This window comes from Ambystoma mexicanum (assembly GCF_040938575.1).
Source record: "Ambystoma mexicanum isolate Mex_15411 chromosome 12 unlocalized genomic scaffold, UKY_AmexF1_1 Mex_chr12_unloc.1, whole genome shotgun sequence".
NCBI lineage: Eukaryota > Metazoa > Chordata > Amphibia > Caudata > Ambystomatidae > Ambystoma > Ambystoma mexicanum.
Window position 1 is genome coordinate 13,807,788 of NW_027182322.1, and position 18,148 is coordinate 13,825,935.

Here is an 18,148-nt window from a genome sequence, read left to right on the forward strand (position 1 = left end):
TTTTAAGTGAATTGGCAAAGTCATTCAAAGGTTGTGGGTTCGAATCCCACCAGAGTCGCATTTTTTACTTTCTTATTCAAACAAGGAACATTATGCATGTGAGGAATGTTTATTTTTGGCCGATGCTTTAATCTTAGTATTTGACCCAAGTTGAACCTATGTATCTAATACAGCATGCAACTGAATCAAAAGCAGTCTGCCTTCCATTGCAACAGGAACATATTGCTCATAAGCAATACAACATCACTGCCAGAATCTTTGCACTTTCCTAATGTATCCTTCCTTCAGAAACATTGTCTTTATAATAGCTGTAAATGAGATAGACCAATAACACGACACCCTACACTCAGACATTTGTTTCTAGCGACATATAAAATAAAATCTACTTTCAAAGCTATTTATGGTATATTCTCTTTGTGTTTTTGTATTGTTAACCAATTGTATGGCTGCACTTTTTATCCAGTTCTTTTTTATTAAGGTATGGAATTGTTGTCCAAACATATTCACTTGGCAAGAAAATACTGTAATACCCTCTTCTCTGAATTTCTCCCCAAGCGAACAAAGGTGCAGTTCAAGGTTTCACACAGAAGTGTGATTCTAGCTACAGACATTTTATGTTTCAGAAAACAATCATTCTTTCATGTATCCCAGAAGGCTTGATAATGTGATGTGAAGTAAACACTGGATTGACAAAACTTCGATCATCCCTTACTGTACGCAAGTGGATTTTCATCTGGCTCTGTGGCGCAATGGATAGCGCGTTGGACTTCTAAATAAATTGGCAAAGTCATTCAAAGGTTGTGGGTTCGAATCCCACCAGAGTAGCATTTTTTACTTTCTTATTCAAACAAGCAACATTATGCATGTGAGGAATGTTTATTTTTGGCCGATGCTTTAATCTTAGTATTTGACCCAAGTTGAACCTATGTATCTAATACAGCATGCAACTGAATCAAAAGCAGTCCGCCTTCCATTGTAACAGGAACATATTGCTGATAAGCAATAAAACTTTACTGCCAGAAACTTGGCACTTTCCTAATGTATCTTTCCATCAGAAACATGGTCTTTATAACAGCTGTAAATGAGATAGACCAAAAACACGACACCCTACACTCAGACATTTGTTTATAGCGACATATAAAGTAAAATCTTCTTTCAAAGCTATTTATGGTATATTCTCTTTGTGTTTTTGTATTGTTAACCAATTGTATGTCTGCACTTTTTATCCAGTTCTTTTTTATTAAGGTATGGAATTGTTGTCCAAACCAATTCACTTGGCAAGAAAATACTGTAATACCCTATTCTCTGAATTTCTCCCCAAGCGAACAAAGGTGCAGTTCAAGGTTTCACAAAGAAGTGTGATTCTTGCTACAGACATTTTATGCTTCAGAAAACAATCATTCTTTCATGTATCCCAGAAGGCTTGATAATGTGATGTGAAGTAAACACTGGATTGACAAAACTTCGATCATCCCTTACTGTACGCAAATGGATTTTTATCTGGCTCTGTGGCGCAATGGGTAGCGCGTTGGACTTCTAAGTGAATTTGCAAAGTCATTCAAAGGTTGTGGGTTTGAATCCCACCAGAGTCGCATTTTTTACTTTCTTATTCAAACAAGGAACATTATGCATGTGAGGAATGTCTATTTTTGGCCGATGCTTTAATCTTAGTATTTGACCCAAGTTGAACCTATGTATCTAATACAGCATGCAACTGAATCAAAAGCAGTCTGCCTTCCATTGCAACAGGAACATATTGCTCATGAGCAATACAACATCACTGCCAGAAACCTTGCACTTTCCTAATGTATCCTTCCTTCAGAAACATTGTCTTTATAATAGCTGTAAATGAGATAGACCAATAACACGACACCCTACACTCAGACATTTGTTTCTAGCGACATATAAAGTAAAATCTTCTTTCAAAGCTATTTATGGTATATTCTCTTTGTGTTTTTGTATTGTTAACCAATTGTATGGCTGCACTTTTTATCCAGTTCTTTTTTATTAAGGTATGGAATTGTTGTCCAAACCTATTCACTTGGCAAGAAAATACTGTAATACCCTATTCTCTGAATGTCTCCCCAAGCGAACAAAGGTGCAGTTCAAGGTTTCACACAGAAGTGTGATTCTAGCTACAGACATTTTATGTTTCAGAAAACAATCATTCTTTCATGTATCCCAGAAGGCTTGATAATGTGATGTGAAGTAAACACTGGATTGACAAAACTTTGATCATCCCTTACTGTACGCAAGTGGATTTTCATCTGGCTCTGTGGCGCAATGGATAGTGCGTTGGACTTCTAAATAAATTGGCAAAGTCATTCAAAGGTTGTGGGTTCGAATCTCACCAGAGTAGCATTTTTTACTTTCTTATTCAAACAAGCAACATTATGCATGTGAGGAATGTTTATTTTTGGCCGATGCTTTAATCTTAGTATTTGACCCAAGTTGAACCTATGTATCTAATACAGCATGCAACTGAATCAAAAGCAGTCCGCCTTCCATTGCAACAGGAACATATTGCTGATAAGCAATAAAACTTTACTGCCAGAAACTTGGCACTTTCCTAATGTATCCTTCCTTCAGAAACATGGTCTTTATAACAGCTGTAAATGAGATAGACCAAAAACACGACACCCTACACTCAGACATTTGTTTATAGCGACATATAAAGTAAAATCTTCTTTCAAAGCTATTTATGGTATAGTCTCTTTGTGTTTTTGTATTGTTAACCAATTGTATGTCTGCACTTTTTATCCAGTTCTTTTTTATTAAGGTATGGAATTGTTGTCCAAACCAATTCACTTGGCAAGAAAATACTGTAATACCCTATTCTCTGAATTTCTCCCCAAGCGAACAAAGGTGCAGTTCAAGGTTTCACAAAGAAGTGTGATTCTTGCTACAGACATTTTATGCTTCAGAAAACAATCATTCTTTCATGTATCCCAGAAGGCTTGATAATGTGATGTGAAGTAAACACTGGATTGACAAAACTTCGATCATCCCTTACTGTACGCAAATGGATTTTTATCTGGCTCTGTGGAGCAATGGGTAGCGCGTTGGACTTCTAAGTGAATTTGCAAAGTCATTCAAAGGTTGTGGGTTTGAATCCCACCAGAGTCGCATTTTTTACTTTCTTATTCAAACAAGGAACATTATGCATGTGAGGAATGTCTATTTTTGGCCGATGATTTAATCTTAGTATTTGACCCAAGTTGAACCTATGTATCTAATACAGCATGCAACTGAATCAAAAGCAGTCTGCCTTCCATTGCAACAGGAACATATTGCTCATAAGCAATACAACATCACTGCCAGAAACTTTGCACTTTCCTAATGTATCCTTCCTTCAGAAACATTGTCTTTATAATAGCTGTAAATGAGATAGACCAATAACACGACACCCTACACTCAGACATTTGTTTCTAGCGACATATAAAATAAAATCTACTTTCAAAGCTATTTATGGTATATTCTCTTTGTGTTTTTGTATTGTTAACCAATTGTATGGCTGCACTTTTTATCCAGTTCTTTTTTATTAAGGTATGGAATTGTTGTCCAAACATATTCACTTGGCAAGAAAATACTGTAATACCCTCTTCTCTGAATTTCTCCCCAAGCGAACAAAGGTGCAGTTCAAGGTTTCACACAGAAGTGTGATTCTAGCTACAGACATTTTATGTTTCAGAAAACAATCATTCTTTCATGTATCCCAGAAGGCTTGATAATGTGATGTGAAGTAAACACTGGATTGACAAAACTTCGATCATCCCTTACTGTACGCAAGTGGATTTTCATCTGGCTCTGTGGCGCAATGGATAGCGCGTTGGACTTCTAAATAAATTGGCAAAGTCATTCAAAGGTTGTGGGTTCGAATCCCACCAGAGTAGCATTTTTTACTTTCTTATTCAAACAAGCAACATTATGCATGTGAGGAATGTTTATTTTTGGCCGATGCTTTAATCTTAGTATTTGACCCAAGTTGAACCTATGTATCTAATACAGCATGCAACTGAATCAAAAGCAGTCCGCCTTCCATTGTAACAGGAACATATTGCTGATAAGCAATAAAACTTTACTGCCAGAAACTTGGCACTTTCCTAATGTATCTTTCCATCAGAAACATGGTCTTTATAACAGCTGTAAATGAGATAGACCAAAAACACGACACCCTACACTCAGACATTTGTTTATAGCGACATATAAAGTAAAATCTTCTTTCAAAGCTATTTATGGTATATTCTCTTTGTGTTTTTGTATTGTTAACCAATTGTATGTCTGCACTTTTTATCCAGTTCTTTTTTATTAAGGTATGGAATTGTTGTCCAAACCAATTCACTTGGCAAGAAAATACTGTAATACCCTATTCTCTGAATTTCTCCCCAAGCGAACAAAGGTGCAGTTCAAGGTTTCACAAAGAAGTGTGATTCTTGCTACAGACATTTTATGCTTCAGAAAACAATCATTCTTTCATGTATCCCAGAAGGCTTGATAATGTGATGTGAAGTAAACACTGGATTGACAAAACTTCGATCATCCCTTACTGTACGCAAATGGATTTTTATCTGGCTCTGTGGCGCAATGGGTAGCGCGTTGGACTTCTAAGTGAATTTGCAAAGTCATTCAAAGGTTGTGGGTTTGAATCCCACCAGAGTCGCATTTTTTACTTTCTTATTCAAACAAGGAACATTATGCATGTGAGGAATGTCTATTTTTGGCCGATGCTTTAATCTTAGTATTTGACCCAAGTTGAACCTATGTATCTAATACAGCATGCAACTGAATCAAAAGCAGTCTGCCTTCCATTGCAACAGGAACATATTGCTCATGAGCAATACAACATCACTGCCAGAAACCTTGCACTTTCCTAATGTATCCTTCCTTCAGAAACATTGTCTTTATAATAGCTGTAAATGAGATAGACCAATAACACGACACCCTACACTCAGACATTTGTTTCTAGCGACATATAAAGTAAAATCTTCTTTCAAAGCTATTTATGGTATATTCTCTTTGTGTTTTTGTATTGTTAACCAATTGTATGGCTGCACTTTTTATCCAGTTCTTTTTTATTAAGGTATGGAATTGTTGTCCAAACCTATTCACTTGGCAAGAAAATACTGTAATACCCTATTCTCTGAATGTCTCCCCAAGCGAACAAAGGTGCAGTTCAAGGTTTCACACAGAAGTGTGATTCTAGCTACAGACATTTTATGTTTCAGAAAACAATCATTCTTTCATGTATCCCAGAAGGCTTGATAATGTGATGTGAAGTAAACACTGGATTGACAAAACTTTGATCATCCCTTACTGTACGCAAGTGGATTTTCATCTGGCTCTGTGGCGCAATGGATAGTGCGTTGGACTTCTAAATAAATTGGCAAAGTCATTCAAAGGTTGTGGGTTCGAATCTCACCAGAGTAGCATTTTTTACTTTCTTATTCAAACAAGCAACATTATGCATGTGAGGAATGTTTATTTTTGGCCGATGCTTTAATCTTAGTATTTGACCCAAGTTGAACCTATGTATCTAATACAGCATGCAACTGAATCAAAAGCAGTCCGCCTTCCATTGCAACAGGAACATATTGCTGATAAGCAATAAAACTTTACTGCCAGAAACTTGGCACTTTCCTAATGTATCCTTCCTTCAGAAACATGGTCTTTATAACAGCTGTAAATGAGATAGACCAAAAACACGACACCCTACACTCAGACATTTGTTTATAGCGACATATAAAGTAAAATCTTCTTTCAAAGCTATTTATGGTATAGTCTCTTTGTGTTTTTGTATTGTTAACCAATTGTATGTCTGCACTTTTTATCCAGTTCTTTTTTATTAAGGTATGGAATTGTTGTCCAAACCAATTCACTTGGCAAGAAAATACTGTAATACCCTATTCTCTGAATTTCTCCCCAAGCGAACAAAGGTGCAGTTCAAGGTTTCACAAAGAAGTGTGATTCTTGCTACAGACATTTTATGCTTCAGAAAACAATCATTCTTTCATGTATCCCAGAAGGCTTGATAATGTGATGTGAAGTAAACACTGGATTGACAAAACTTCGATCATCCCTTACTGTACGCAAATGGATTTTTATCTGGCTCTGTGGAGCAATGGGTAGCGCGTTGGACTTCTAAGTGAATTTGCAAAGTCATTCAAAGGTTGTGGGTTTGAATCCCACCAGAGTCGCATTTTTTACTTTCTTATTCAAACAAGGAACATTATGCATGTGAGGAATGTCTATTTTTGGCCGATGATTTAATCTTAGTATTTGACCCAAGTTGAACCTATGTATCTAATACAGCATGCAACTGAATCAAAAGCAGTCTGCCTTCCATTGCAACAGGAACATATTGCTCATAAGCAATACAACATCACTGCCAGAAACTTTGCACTTTCCTAATGTATCCTTCCTTCAGAAACATTGTTTTTATAATAGCTGTAAATGAGATAGACCAAAAACACGACACCCTACACTCAGACATATGTTTCTAGCGACATATAAAGTAAAATCTTCTTTCAAAGCTATTTATGGTATATTCTCTTTGTGTTTTTGTATTGTTAACCAATTGTATGGCTGCACTTTTTATCCAGTTCTTTTCTATTAAGGTATGGAATTGTTGTCCAAACCTATTCACTTGGCAAGAAAATACTGTAATACCCTATTCTCTGAATTTCTCCCCAAGCGAACAAAGGTGCAGTTCAAGGTTTCACACAGAAGTGTGATTCTAGCTACAGACATTTTATGTTTCAGAAAACAATCATTCTTTCATGTATCCCAGAAGGCTTGATAATGTGATGTGAAGTAAACACTGGATTGACAAAACTTCGATCATCCCTTACTGTACGCAAGCAGATTTTCATCTGGTTCTGTGGCGCAATGGTTAGCGCGTTGGACTTCTAAATAAATTGGCAAAGTCATTCAAAGGTTGTGGGTTCGAATCCCACCAAAGTCGCATTTTTTACTTTCTTATTCAAACAAGCAACATTATGCATGTGAGGAATGTTTATTTTTGGCCGATGCTTTAATCTTAGTATTTGACCCAAGTTGAACCTATGTATCTAATACAGCATGCAACTGAATCAAAAGCAGTCCGCCTTCCATTGCAACAGGAACATATTGCTGATAAGCAATAAAACTTTACTGCCAGAAACTTGGCACTTTCCTAATGTATCCTTCCTTCAGAAACATGGTCTTTATAACAGCTGTAAATGAGATAGACCAAAAACACGACACCCTACACTCAGACATTTGTTTATAGCGACATATAAAGTAAAATCTTCTTTCAAAGCTATTTATGGTATAGTCTCTTTGTGTTTTTGTATTGTTAACCAATTGTATGTCTGCACTTTTTATCCAGTTCTTTTTTATTAAGGTATGGAATTGTTGTCCAAACCAATTCACTTGGCAAGAAAATACTGTAATACCCTATTCTCTGAATTTCTCCCCAAGCGAACAAAGGTGCAGTTCAAGGTTTCACAAAGAAGTGTGATTCTTGCTACAGACATTTTATGCTTCAGAAAACAATCATTCTTTCATGTATCCCAGAAGGCTTGATAATGTGATGTGAAGTAAACACTGGATTGACAAAACTTCGATCATCCCTTACTGTACGCAAATGGATTTTTATCTGGCTCTGTGGAGCAATGGGTAGCGCGTTGGACTTCTAAGTGAATTTGCAAAGTCATTCAAAGGTTGTGGGTTTGAATCCCACCAGAGTCGCATTTTTTACTTTCTTATTCAAACAAGGAACATTATGCATGTGAGGAATGTCTATTTTTGGCCGATGATTTAATCTTAGTATTTGACCCAAGTTGAACCTATGTATCTAATACAGCATGCAACTGAATCAAAAGCAGTCTGCCTTCCATTGCAACAGGAACATATTGCTCATAAGCAATACAACATCACTGCCAGAAACTTTGCACTTTCCTAATGTATCCTTCCTTCAGAAACATTGTTTTTATAATAGCTGTAAATGAGATAGACCAAAAACACGACACCCTACACTCAGACATATGTTTCTAGCGACATATAAAGTAAAATCTTCTTTCAAAGCTATTTATGGTATATTCTCTTTGTGTTTTTGTATTGTTAACCAATTGTATGGCTGCACTTTTTATCCAGTTCTTTTCTATTAAGGTATGGAATTGTTGTCCAAACCTATTCACTTGGCAAGAAAATACTGTAATACCCTATTCTCTGAATTTCTCCCCAAGCGAACAAAGGTGCAGTTCAAGGTTTCACACAGAAGTGTGATTCTAGCTACAGACATTTTATGTTTCAGAAAACAATCATTCTTTCATGTATCCCAGAAGGCTTGATAATGTGATGTGAAGTAAACACTGGATTGACAAAACTTCGATCATCCCTTACTGTACGCAAGCGGATTTTCATCTGGTTCTGTGGCGCAATGGTTAGCGCGTTGGACTTCTAAATAAATTGGCAAAGTCATTCAAAGGTTGTGGGTTCGAATCCCACCAGAGTATCATTTTTTACTTTCTTATTCAAACAAGCAACATTATGCATGTGAGGAATGTTTATTTTTGGCCAATGCTTTAATCTTAGTATTTGACCCAAGTTGAACCTATGTATCTAATACAGCATGCAACTGAATCAAAAGCAGTCCGCCTTCCATTGCAACAGGAACATATTGCTGATAAGCAATAAAACATTACTGCCAGAAACTTGGCACTTTCCTAATGTATCCTTCCTTCAGAAACATGGTCTTTATAACAGCTGTAAATGAGATAGACCAAAAACACGACACCCTACACTCAGACATTTGTTTCTAGCGACATATAAAGTAAAATCTTCTTTCAAAGCTATTTATGGTATATTCTCTTTGTGTTTTTGTATTGTTAACCAATTGTATGTCTGCACTTTTTATCCAGTTCTTTTTTATTAAGGTATGGAATTGTTGTCCAAACGTATTCAGTTTGCAAGAAAATACAGTAATACCCTATTCTCCGAATTCATCCCTAAAGGAACAAAGGTGTAGTTCAAGGTTTCACCCAGAAGTGTGATTCTTCTACAGACATTTTATGTTTCAGAAAACAATTATTCTTTCTTGTATCAAAGAAGGCTTGATAATATGATGTGAAGTAAACACTGGATTGACAAAACTTCGATCATCCCTTACTGTACTCAAGTGGATTTTCATCTGGCTCTGTGGCGCAATGGATAGCGCATTGGACTTCTAAGTGAATTGGCAAAGTCATTCAAAGGTTGTGGGTTCGAATCCCACCAGAGTCGCATTTTTTACTTTCTTATTCAAACAAGGAACATTATGCATGTGAGGAATGTTTATTTTTGGCCGATGCTTTAATCTTAGTATTTGACCCAAGTTGAACCTATGTATCTAATACAGCATGCAACTGAATCAAAAGCAGTCTGCCTTCCATTGCAACAGGAACATATTGCTCATAAGCAATACAACATCACTGCCAGAAACTTGGCACTTTTCTAATGTATCCTTCCTTCAGAAACATTGTCTTTATAATAGCTGTAAATGAGATAGACCAAAAACACGACACCCTACACTCAGACATTTGTTTCTAGCGACATATAAAGTAAAATCTTCTTTCAAAGCTATTTATGGTATATTCTCTTTGTGTTTTTGTATTGTTAACAATTGTATGTCTGCACTTTTTATCCAGTTCTTTTTTATTAAGGTATGGAATTGTTGTCCAAACCAATTCACTTGGCAAGAAAATACTGTAATACCCTATTCTCTGAATTTCTCCCCAAGCGAACAAAGGTGCAGTTCAAGGTTTCACCCCGAACTGTGATTCTTGCTACAGACATTTTATGTTTCAGAAAACAATCATTCTTTCATGTATCCCAGAAGGCTTGATAATATGATGTGAAGTAAACACTGGATTGACAAAACTTCGATCATCCCTTACTGTACGAAAGTGGATTTTTATCTGGCTCTGTGGCGCAATGGATAGCGCATTGGACTTCTAAGTGAATTGGCAAAGTCATTCAAAGGTTGTGGGTTCGAATCCCACCAGAGTCGAATTTTGTACTTTCTTATTCAAACAAGGAACATTATGCATGTGAGGAATGTTTATTTTTGGCCGATGCTTTAATCTTAGTATTTGACCCAAGTTGAACCTATGTATCTAATACAGCATGCAACTGAATCGAAAGCAGTCTGCCTTCCATTGCAACAGGAACATATTGCTCATAAGCAATACAACATTACTGCCACAAACTTGGCACTTTCCTAATGTATCCTTCCTTCAGAAACATTGTTTTTATAATAGCTGTAAATGAGATAGACCAAAAACACGACACCCTACACTCAGACATTTGTTTCTAGCGACATATAAAGTAAAATCTTCTTTCAAAGCTATTTATGGTATATTCTCTATGTGTTTTTGTATTGTTAACCAATTGTATGTCTGCACTTTTTATCCAGTTCTTTTTTATTAAGGTATGGAATTGTTGTCCAAACCAATTCACTTGGCAAGAAAATACTGTAATACCCTATTCTCTGAATTTCTCCCCAAGCGAACAAAGGTGCAGTTCAAGGTTTCACAAAGAAGTGTGATTCTTGCTACAGACATTTTATGTTTCAGAAAACAATCATTCTTTCATGTATCCCAGAAGGCTTGATAATGTGATGTGAAGTAAACACTGGATTGACAAAACTTCGATCATCCCTTACTGTACGCAAGTGGATTTTTATCTGGCTCTGTGGCGCAATGGATAGCGCGTTGGACTTCTAAGTGAATTTGCAAAGTCATTCAAAGGTTGTGGGTTTGAATCCCACCAGAGTCGCATTTTTTACTTTCTTATTCAAACAAGGAACATTATGCATGTGAGGAATGTCTATTTTTGGCCGATGCTTTAATCTTAGTATTTGACCCAAGTTGAACCTATGTATCTAATACAGCATGCAACTGAATCAAAAGCAGTCCGCCTTCCATTGCAACAGGAACATATTGCTGATAAGCAATAAAACATTACTGCCAGAAACTTGGCACTTTCCTAATGTATCCTTCCTTCAGAAACATGGTCTTTATAACAGCTGTAAATGAGATAGACCAAAAACACGACACCCTACACTCAGACATTTGTTTCTAGCGACATATAAAGTAAAATCTTCTTTCAAAGCTATTTATGGTATATTCTCTTTGTGTTTTTGTATTGTTAACCAATTGTATGTCTGCACTTTTTATCCAGTTCTTTTTTATTAAGGTATGGAATTGTTGTCCAAACGTATTCAGTTTGCAAGAAAATACAGTAATACCCTATTCTCCGAATTCATCCCTAAAGGAACAAAGGTGTAGTTCAAGGTTTCACCCAGAAGTGTGATTCTTCTACAGACATTTTATGTTTCAGAAAACAATTATTCTTTCTTGTATCACAGAAGGCTTGATAATATGATGTGAAGTAAACACTGGATTGACAAAACTTCGATCATCCCTTACTGTACTCAAGTGGATTTTCATCTGGCTCTGTGGCGCAATGGATAGCGCGTTGGACTTCTAAGTGAATTGGCAAAGTCATTCAAAGGTTGTGGGTTCGAATCCCACCAGAGTCGCATGTTTTACTTTCTTATTCAAACAAGGAACATTATGCATGTGAGAAATGTTTATTTTTGGCCGATGCTTTAATCTTAGTATTTGACCCAAGTTGAACCTATGTATCTAATACAGCATGCAACTGAATCAAAAGCAGTCTGCCTTCCATTGCAACAGGAACATATTGCTCATAAGCAATACAACATCACTGCCAGAAACTTGGCACTTTTCTAATGTATCCTTCCTTCAGAAACATTGTCTTTATAATAGCTGTAAATGAGATAGACCAAAAACACGACACCCTACACTCAGACATTTGTTTCTAGCGACATATAAAGTAAAATCTTCTTTCAAAGCTATTTATGGTATATTCTCTTTGTGTTTTTGTATTGTTAACAATTGTATGTCTGCACTTTTTATCCAGTTCTTTTTTATTAAGGTATGGAATTGTTGTCCAAACCAATTCACTTGGCAAGAAAATACTGTAATACCCTATTCTCTGAATTTCTCCCCAAGCAAACAAAGGTGCAGTTCAAGGTTTCACCCCGAACTGTGATTCTTGCTACAGACATTTTATGTTTCAGAAAACAATCATTCTTTCATGTATCCCAGAAGGCTTGACAATATGATGTGAAGTAAACACTGGATTGACAAAACTTCGATCATCCCTTACTGTACGAAAGTGGAATTTTATCTGGCTCTGTGGCGCAATGGATAGCGCATTGGACTTCTAAGTGAATTGGCAAAGTCATTTAAAGGTTGTGGGTTCGAATCCCACCAGAGTCGAATTTTTTACTTTCTTATTCAAACAAGGAACATTATGCATGTGAGGAATGTTTATTTTTGGCCGATGCTTTAATCTTAGTATTTGACCCAAGTTGAACCTATGTATCTAATACAGCATGCAACTGAATCGAAAGCAGTCTGCCTTCCATTGCAACAGGAACATATTGCTCATAAGCAATACAACATTGCTGCCACAAACTTGGCACTTTCCTAATGTATCCTTCCTTCAGAAACATTGTCTTTATAATAGCTGTAAATGAGATAGACCAAAAACACGACACCCTACACTCAGACATTTGTTTCTAGCGACATATAAAGTAAAATCTTCTTTCAAAGCTATTTATGGTATATTCTCTTTGTGTTTTTGTATTGTTAACCAATTGTATGTCTGCACTTTTTATCCAGTTCTTTTTTATTAAGGTATGGAATTGTTGTCCAAACCAATTCACTTGGCAAGAAAATACTGTAATACCCTATTCTCTGAATTTCTCCCCAAGCGAACAAAGGTGCAGTTCAAGGTTTCACAAAGAAGTGTGATTCTTGCTACAGACATTTTATGTTTCAGAAAACAATCATTCTTTCATGTATCCCAGAAGGCTTGATAATGTGATGTGAAGTAAACACTGGATTGACAAAACTTCGATCATCCCTTACTGTACGCAAGTGGATTTTTATCTGGCTCTGTGGCGCAATGGATAGCGCGTTGGACTTCTAAGTGAATTTGCAAAGTCATTCAAAGGTTGTGGGTTTGAATCCCACCAGAGTCGCATTTTTTACTTTCTTATTCAAACAAGGAACATTATGCATGTGAGGAATGTCTATTTTTGGCCGATGCTTTAATCTTAGTATTTGACCCAAGTTGAACCTATGTATCTAATACAGCATGCAACTGAATCAAAAGCAGTCTGCCTTCCATTGCAACAGGAACATATTGCTCATAAGCAATACAACATCACTGCCAGAAACTTTGCACTTTCCTAATGTATCCTTCCTTCAGAAACATTGTCTTTATAATAGCTGTAAATGAGATAGACCAAAAACACGACACCCTACACTCAGACATTTGTTTCTAGCGACATATAAAGTAAAATCTTCTTTCAAAGCTATTTATGGTATATTCTCTTTGTGTTTTTGTATTGTTAACCAATTGTATGGCTGCACTTTTTATCCAGTTCTTTTCTATTAAGGTATGGAATTGTTGTCCAAACGTATTCAGTTTACAAGAAAATACAGTAATACCCTATTCTCCGAATTTATCCCTAAAGGAACAAAGGTGTAGTTCAAGGTTTCACCCAGAAGTGTGATTCTTCTACAGACATTTTATGTTTCAGAAAACAATTATTCTTTCTTGTATTCCAGAAGGCTTGATAATATGATGTGAAGTAAACACTGGATTGACAAAACTTCGATCATCCCTTAATGTATGCAAGTGGATGTTTATCTGGCTCTGTGGCGCAAGGGATAGCGCATTGGACTTCTAAGTGAAGTGGCAAAGTCATTCAAAGGTTGTGGGTTCGAATCCCACCAGAGTCGCTTTTTTTACTTTCTTATTCAAACAAGGAACATTATGCATGTGAGGAATGTTTATTTTTGGCCGATGCTTTAATCTTAGTATTTGACCCAAGTTGAACCTATGTATCTAATACAGCATGCAACTGAATCAAAGGCAGTCTGCCTTCCATTGCAACAGGAACATATTGCTCATAAGCAATACAACATTACTGCCACAAACTTGGCACTTTCCTAATGTATCCTTCCTTCAGAAACATTGTCTTTATAATAGCTGTAAATGAGATAGACCAAAAACACGACACCCTACACTCAGACATTTGTTTCTAGCGACATATAAAATAAAATCTTCTTTCAAAGCTATTTATGATATATTCTCTTTGTGTTTTTGTATTGTTAACCAATTGTATGTCTGCACTTTTTATCCAGTTCTTTTTTATTAAGGTATGGAATTGTTGTCCAAACCTATTCACTTGGCAAGAAAATACTGTAATACCCTATTCTCTGAATTTCTCCCCAAGCGAACAAAGGTGCAGTTCAAGGTTTCACAAAGAAGTGTGATTCTTGCTACAGACATTTTATGTTTCAGAAAACAATCATTCTTTCATGTATCCCAGAAGGCTTGATAATGTGATGTGAAGTAAACACTGGATTGACAAAACTTCGGTCATCCCTTACTGTACGCAAGTGGATTTTTATCTGGCTCTGTGGCGCAATGGATAGCGCGTTGGACTTCTAAGTGAATTTGCAAAGTCATTCAAAGGTTGTGGGTTTGAATCCCACCAGAGTCGCATTTTTTACTTTCTTATTCAAACAAGGAACATTATGCATGTGAGGAATGTCTATTTTTGGCCGATGCTTTAATCTTAGTATTTGACCCAAGTTGAACCTATGTATCTAATACAGCATGCAACTGAATCAAAAGCAGTCTGCCTTCCATTGCAACAGGAACATATTGCTCATAAGCAATACAACATCACTGCCAGAAACTTTGCACTTTCCTAATGTATCCTTCCTTCAGAAACATTGTCTTTATAATAGCTGTAAATGAGATAGACCAAAAACACAACACCCTACACTCAGACATTTGTTTCTAGCGACATATAAAGTAAAATATTCTTTCAAAGCTATTTATGGTATATTCTCTTTGTGTTTTTGTATTGTTAACCAATTGTATGGCTGCACTTTTTATCCAGTTCTTTTTTATTAAGGTATGGAATTGTTGTCCAAATGTATTCAGTTTGCAAGAAAATACAGTAATACCCTATTCTCCGAATTTATCCCTAAAGGAACAAAGGTGTAGTTCAAGGTTTCACCCAGAAGTGTGATTCTTCTACAGACATTTTATGTTTCAGAAAACAATTATTCTTTCTTGTATCCCAGAAGGCTTGATAATATGATGTGAAGTAAACACTGGATTGACAAAACTTCGATCATCCCTTAATGTACGCAAGTTGATTATCATCGGGCTCTGTGGCACAATGGATAGCGCGTTGGACTTCTAAGTGAATTGGCAAAGTCATTCAAAGGTTGTGGGTTCGAATCCCACCAGAGTTGAATTTTTTACTTTCTTATTCAAACAAGGAACATTATGCATGTGAGGAAAGTTTATTTTTGGCCGATGCTTTAATCCTAGTATTTGACCCAAGTTGAACCTATGTATCTAATACAGCATGCAACCGAATCAAAAGCAGTCTGCCTTCCATTGCAACAGGAACATATTGCTCATAAGCAATACAACATTACTGCCAGAAACTTGGCACTTTCCTAATGTAGCCTTCCTTCAGAAACATTGTCTTTATAATAGCTGTAAATGAGATAGACCAAAAACACGACACCCTACACTCAGACATTTGTTTCTAGCGACATATAAAGTAAAATCTTCTTTCAAAGCTATTTATGGTATATTCTCTTTGTGTTTTTGTATTGTTAACCAATTGTATGTCTGCACTTTGTATCCAGTTCTTTTTTATTAAGGTATGGAATTGTTGTCCAAACCTATTCACTTGGCAAGAAAATACTGTAATACCCTATTCTCTGAATTTCTCCCCAAGCGAACAAAGGTGCAGTTCAAGGTTTCACACAGAAGTGTGATTCTTGCTACAGACATTTTATGTTTCAGAAAACAATCATTCTTTCATGTATCCCAGAAGGCTTGATAATGTGATGTGAAGTAAACACTGGATTGACAAAACTTCGATCATCCCTTACTGTACGCAAGTGGATTTTCATCTGGCTCTGTGGCGCAATGGATAGCGTGTTGGACTTCTAAGTACATTGGCAAAGTCCTTCAAAGGTGGTGGGTTCGAATCCCACCAGAGTCGCATTTTTTACTTTCTAATTCAAACAAGGAACATTATGCATGTGAGGAATGTTTATTTTTGGCCGATGCTTTAATCTTAGTATTTGACCCAAGTTGAACCTATGTATCTAATACAGCATGCAACTGTATCAAAAGCAGTCTGCCTTCCATTGCAACAGGAACATATTGCTCATAAGCAATACAACATCACTGCCAGAAACTTGGCACTTTTCTAATGCATCCTTCCTTCAGAAACATTGTCTTTATAATAGCTGTAAAGGAGATAGACCAAAAACACGACACCCTACACTCAGACATTTGTTTCTAGCGACATATAAAGTAAAATCTTCTTTCAAAGCTATTTATGGTATATTCTCTTTGTGTTTTTGTATTGTTAACCAATTGTATGTCGGCACTTTTTATCCAGTTCTTTTTTATTAAGGTATGAAATTGTTGTCCAAACCAATTCACTTGGAAAGAAAATACTGTAATACCCTATTCTCTGAATTTCTCCCCAAGCGAACAAAGGTGCAGTTCAAGGTTTCACCCCGAACTGTGATTCTTGCTACAGACATTTAATGTTTCATAAAACAATCATTCTTTCATGTATCCCAGAAGGCTTGATAATATGATGTGAAGTAAACACTGGATTGACAAAACTTCGATCATCCCTTACTGTAGGCAAGTGGATTTTCATCTGGCTCTGTGGCGCAATGGATAGCGCGTTGGACTTCTAAGTGATTTGGCAAAGTCATTCAAAGGTTGTGGGTTTGAATCCCACCAGAGTCGCATTTTTTACTTTCTTATTCGAACAAGGAACATTATGCATGTGAGGAATGTTTATTTTTGGCCGATGCTTTAATCTTAGTATTTGACCCAAGTTGAACCTATGTATCTAATACAGCATGCAACTGAATCAAAAGCAGTCTGCCTTCCATTGCAACAGGAACATATTGCTCATAAGCAATACAACATCACTGCCAGAAACTTGGCACTTTTCTAATGTATCCTTCCTTCAGAAACATTGTCTTTATAATAGCTGTAAATGAGATAGACCAAAAACACGACACCCTACACTCAGACATTTGTTTCTAGCGACATATAAAGTAAAATCTTCTTTCAAAGCTATTTATGGTATATTCTCTTTGTGTTTTTGTATTGTTAACAATTGTATGTCTGCACTTTTTATCCAGTTCTTTTTTATTAAGGTATGGAATTGTTGTCCAAACCAATTCACTTGGCAAGAAAATACTGTAATACCCTATTCTCTGAATTTCTCCCCAAGCAAACAAAGGTGCAGTTCAAGGTTTCACCCCGAACTGTGATTCTTGCTACAGACATTTTATGTTTCAGAAAACAATCATTCTTTCATGTATCCCAGAAGGCTTGACAATATGATGTGAAGTAAACACTGGATTGACAAAACTTCGATCATCCCTTACTGTACGAAAGTGGAATTTTATCTGGCTCTGTGGCGCAATGGATAGCGCATTGGACTTCTAAGTGAATTGGCAAAGTCATTTAAAGGTTGTGGGTTCGAATCCCACCAGAGTCGAATTTTTTACTTTCTTATTCAAACAAGGAACATTATGCATGTGAGGAATGTTTATTTTTGGCCGATGCTTTAATCTTAGTATTTGACCCAAGTTGAACCTATGTATCTAATACAGCATGCAACTGAATCGAAAGCAGTCTGCCTTCCATTGCAACAGGAACATATTGCTCATAAGCAATACAACATTACTGCCACAAACTTGGCACTTTCCTAATGTATCCTTCCTTCAGAAACATTGTCTTTATAATAGCTGTAAATGAGATAGACCAAAAACACGACACCCTACACTCAGACATTTGTTTCTAGCGACATATAAAGTAAAATCTTCTTTCAAAGCTATTTATGGTATATTCTCTTTGTGTTTTTGTATTGTTAACCAATTGTATGTCTGCACTTTTTATCCAGTTCTTTTTTATTAAGGTATGGAATTGTTGTCCAAACCAATTCACTTGGCAA

The 18,148-nt window shown here is 36.3% G+C and overlaps 12 non-coding genes across 12 annotated transcripts; all 12 read left to right on the forward strand.

The window, feature by feature from the left end:
* Positions 1-1,502: 1,502 nt before the first annotated feature.
* On the forward strand, positions 1,503-1,592 carry TRNAR-UCU (transfer RNA arginine (anticodon UCU)). The gene is given in 2 exon segments: positions 1,503-1,539; positions 1,557-1,592. It is a non-coding gene; the product is annotated as a tRNA-Arg (tRNA).
* Positions 1,593-4,570: 2,978 nt separating this feature from the next.
* On the forward strand, positions 4,571-4,660 carry TRNAR-UCU (transfer RNA arginine (anticodon UCU)). The gene is given in 2 exon segments: positions 4,571-4,607; positions 4,625-4,660. It is a non-coding gene; the product is annotated as a tRNA-Arg (tRNA).
* A 4,511-nt stretch (positions 4,661-9,171) lies between these two features.
* TRNAR-UCU (transfer RNA arginine (anticodon UCU)) lies at positions 9,172-9,261 on the forward strand. Its single transcript is given in 2 exon segments — positions 9,172-9,208; positions 9,226-9,261. It is a non-coding gene; the product is annotated as a tRNA-Arg (tRNA).
* A 676-nt stretch (positions 9,262-9,937) lies between these two features.
* TRNAR-UCU (transfer RNA arginine (anticodon UCU)) lies at positions 9,938-10,027 on the forward strand. The gene is given in 2 exon segments: positions 9,938-9,974; positions 9,992-10,027. It is a non-coding gene; the product is annotated as a tRNA-Arg (tRNA).
* Positions 10,028-10,704: 677 nt separating this feature from the next.
* Positions 10,705-10,794, forward strand: TRNAR-UCU (transfer RNA arginine (anticodon UCU)). Its single transcript is given in 2 exon segments — positions 10,705-10,741; positions 10,759-10,794. It is a non-coding gene; the product is annotated as a tRNA-Arg (tRNA).
* A 676-nt stretch (positions 10,795-11,470) lies between these two features.
* Positions 11,471-11,560, forward strand: TRNAR-UCU (transfer RNA arginine (anticodon UCU)). The gene is given in 2 exon segments: positions 11,471-11,507; positions 11,525-11,560. It is a non-coding gene; the product is annotated as a tRNA-Arg (tRNA).
* A 676-nt stretch (positions 11,561-12,236) lies between these two features.
* TRNAR-UCU (transfer RNA arginine (anticodon UCU)) lies at positions 12,237-12,326 on the forward strand. Its single transcript is given in 2 exon segments — positions 12,237-12,273; positions 12,291-12,326. It is a non-coding gene; the product is annotated as a tRNA-Arg (tRNA).
* Positions 12,327-13,003: 677 nt separating this feature from the next.
* TRNAR-UCU (transfer RNA arginine (anticodon UCU)) lies at positions 13,004-13,093 on the forward strand. Its single transcript is given in 2 exon segments — positions 13,004-13,040; positions 13,058-13,093. It is a non-coding gene; the product is annotated as a tRNA-Arg (tRNA).
* Positions 13,094-13,769: 676 nt separating this feature from the next.
* Positions 13,770-13,859, forward strand: TRNAR-UCU (transfer RNA arginine (anticodon UCU)). Its single transcript is given in 2 exon segments — positions 13,770-13,806; positions 13,824-13,859. It is a non-coding gene; the product is annotated as a tRNA-Arg (tRNA).
* Positions 13,860-14,536: 677 nt separating this feature from the next.
* TRNAR-UCU (transfer RNA arginine (anticodon UCU)) lies at positions 14,537-14,626 on the forward strand. Its single transcript is given in 2 exon segments — positions 14,537-14,573; positions 14,591-14,626. It is a non-coding gene; the product is annotated as a tRNA-Arg (tRNA).
* Positions 14,627-16,836: 2,210 nt separating this feature from the next.
* TRNAR-UCU (transfer RNA arginine (anticodon UCU)) lies at positions 16,837-16,926 on the forward strand. The gene is given in 2 exon segments: positions 16,837-16,873; positions 16,891-16,926. It is a non-coding gene; the product is annotated as a tRNA-Arg (tRNA).
* A 676-nt stretch (positions 16,927-17,602) lies between these two features.
* TRNAR-UCU (transfer RNA arginine (anticodon UCU)) lies at positions 17,603-17,692 on the forward strand. The gene is given in 2 exon segments: positions 17,603-17,639; positions 17,657-17,692. It is a non-coding gene; the product is annotated as a tRNA-Arg (tRNA).
* The last annotated feature ends 456 nt before the right edge of the window (positions 17,693-18,148 follow it).